We start from the raw sequence: 3,452 nt of genomic DNA, 5'->3' as shown, positions 1-3,452 counted from the left end.
GGTTTCTCATTATGCATTTTAGGTTTGCACTAATCTTATCCACAAGCTTTATGCCTTGTTTGGAGCCACTAAATCTTTGGGTGTGTATGAGTGCTCTATATATAGTATTGTAGCCACTAAATCCTTGTGTGTGTGTGTGTGTGTGTGTGTGTATGTGTGTGCGTATTATATTCAAACTATGGAGAGAGAGCTCTCCATTGAGCCTGAGCATGATTCATTTGGGTGTGATTAAGCTTCTTTTTCACTAGGTGGAGACCCACGAGTTTTTTGCATTGAAGCTCTTTGTTTATGCGAGCTTAACATCTTAAAATTTGGAGGGTGGATCACTCAAAAGTGCATGGTCAAGTGGATAGGAGGTGAGTATAGTATTTGAGAAAGGTGGATAAGGTCAAGAGCTTGATTCCAATTTTAGGTTGTGTGTGCCTTGGAGCTCTTTGTTAGGAACATGGGTGGATTTCAATCAACACGCCAAGGTGGAATTTAGAGCTACTTCATGTCTATTGGGGATAGCACACACAATTGAGAGCTTGGAGTGCAATTGGACAGGACCCTCACTGCAATATGCGCTATTCTTCCATTTGGGTCTACAAGATAGCACTCCCATGAGGAGCTTCCTTTACCCAAAGGGCTCCAAGGTCCTTACAAGGGGGGGGGGGGATTCCTACATCTAGCCTTTCAAATCTCTTTTCTCCTCTAAAGGGAGCATTCCTGTGGACTTCTTCCTTCCCAAGGCCTCAAGCACATACAAGGGGAGTTCACATTCACCACACGAGGGGGGGGGGGGGGGGGGGGTGTTGATTCCCGCATCCACCCTTTCAAAACTCTTTTCTCCTCTACAGGGAACTTTCCTATGGACTACTCCCTTCCCAAGGCCTCAAGCACACACAAGGGGAGTTCACATTCACCACACAAAAACTTTTTTCAAGTTTTATTTTTGTACAAAAGCATAGCATAGGCATTATGCACTTCATATTTCCATACATCCAAAGCATGATAAAAGCTCAAATGATGTGTATGCATTTGAGGGGTTCCAACAGGCACTGCCATCCCTTGATCGTAAGATTTCCCCATGACATGGCATGAATAAAACCTCCTAAATATACAGCTTTGAGTTTGGGTCTTAGAATAGGTTGTTCCAAGTTGTCATGCATGAGGCAAGCATATGCTACATATCTAGTGCTATAGAAGCACCCCCTATTTTACTCATTTCAACCAAGCAATATAGTTCATTTTGTGCCTACATTCTAGTCAATTTTTGTTGAGTTGTGATTAACATGTTATTAGCATGAATGCTACTCTCTTTTATCCACCTTAAATTTAAGACTGGCACTTATTTATGGACTCCCCTAAGAGCTTATCACAAGATTTAATATGCACAAAAATTGAAAATAAACTTGATGTTATGGAGTTACAAAAGAGTCAAAATTCATGCAACCATAAAAAAGGTATGAAGTATCAAAAATCATCAACATTTTTATTAATTGCAAAAGTTGAGGTTTTTAAAAAAAATTCCATGAGGAAAACCTAATCTGTCTTGAATCCATAGCGGTAATACAAGGCATCTGGTTGGTTGAAGCCCTTTAGTGGATAAAGATATGAGTGCAAAAAATGATACAAGTGGAAAAGCTAGGGGTAGATTTACAAAATTATTTCCCTAAATTTCAATCTGTCTTGAATCCATAGTGGTTATACAAGGCAATTGGTTGGTTGCAGTCCTTTAGTGGATAAAGATATGCATACAAAAAATGATACAAGTGGGAAAGCTAGGGGTAGACTTACAAAATTCTTTCACCAAATTTCAATCAATTTCTCCTACTAACACAACATGATTGGCAGGGACTATAGCTATTATTTTTTTATAAAGCCATTTATTTAGGGTGGTGACTCCATTAGAGGCCATGTTTTTTTGGAGAAGCTTCAATAAACTAGAAGAAGCAAACCAACTTCAACTCTTCAAAATGTTCAACGTGACAAGCTCAGATACAAAAGCAATATCCACAAACCCAAAGAATTGTATGCACTTAGAGATGGGATGATAGTAATATGGGATACAAAAAACTTCTCAAGAATGATAAACTCACTCTATCAAAAGTGAAAGTCTATTTATTGGTGATTGGTGTGCTACATTGCTCCTAAAATGATTAGACAGTCAAAATCCATAAATTGGTGCTAAGAAATAGAAGGAATAGCAATATCATTCTATGAACTCATGCATACAAGTCAAAGGATAGTGTAGAATGGAAATAACCCACATCTTTTCACCTAGAAAATTGATACCAATTGTTAGGTCCTCAACCTGGGACCTGGGGTGACTTGATAGTTAGACCGACCTTTGTTCCTAGGCTCCATTGATGACACTTCACTCCAATTGAGAAAAAGTGAGCATTTTTGTGAGATTACTTTAAGAACATATAGGGTGAACTTAATTGATGGTAGCAACATAAACATAGTACTTAATCAACTTGGCATGAACAATAATTTTGCAAGAGAGAGTTGAATAGAGAACATGACAATAGTTGAGGACCGGATTTACTTGGAGCCGGCGGTCCCCCCTCCAAAAGGCGTTTGTATTATAGATTCTCCCATCAAGAGAAACTTGGTACAATACAATCTTTGTGTTCCTTGTGACCTAGGTGATGCAATGAAGATGGAAAGCTTCATGCATCACGAGCATAACATTAACTTTGCAAAAAGCATTAACTATCCCAAGCCTCAGTCCCAAGGCCTCAAACACCCTCGAAGGTGGAGAGAGCTAGCGGCGGGGAATGAGGGTAGGGAAGAGGAAGGAGAATCATTCATGCCTCTATCCTTCACAGTCAAGGATGTAAGGGTCCTACACCACAAGTTAGGTCAATAACTAGAAGGTCATGATGGGATTTAACATCCTACTATTGTTAAACTAAAGTCTTAACATGATTAGGATCTATAGATTATGCATTTTTGTTTTAGACATGGTAGGGGACTTATCCTTAACTAATAGCTAGTCTTGTGAAAAAGACCTGACTAATTTAGTTCACCAGTTCGTAGATATAGGTCCACTTGGATACTAGTCTCCCAGTTTTCACATTGCACTTATCCATTCCTCTTGTTTTCTAATTAATACCATATTGGTTTACATCTACCGTTTTTGTTCCTTCATGAGTCTTTATCATTGGTTTGTTCATACATCTCTTCAAACATCATTTTTAACAAATCTTTTTCAAACAAGGTCCCAAATGACTTGTCCAAAGTTATAAGTGTGTCGCTCGCTGTGTCTAACCAACATAGCCTTTCAAAAAAAAAAAAACCCACTTTCCACAGTGCACTCAGACATTCTTCTTGTTTTCTAATTAATATTGCACTAGCTTACATAAACCATTTGTGTTTCTTCAGTAGTCTTTATCGTTGGTTTCTTCATACAGCCTTGAAACATCACCCAAATAATTCTTTCTCAAATAAGGTCCCAAATGACT

Source organism: Adiantum capillus-veneris, chromosome 17 (assembly GCF_014529385.1).
Source record: "Adiantum capillus-veneris isolate H3 chromosome 17, ASM1452938v2, whole genome shotgun sequence".
Taxonomy (NCBI): domain Eukaryota; kingdom Viridiplantae; phylum Streptophyta; class Polypodiopsida; order Polypodiales; family Pteridaceae; genus Adiantum; species Adiantum capillus-veneris.
This window is presented reverse-complemented; position numbering follows the sequence as displayed.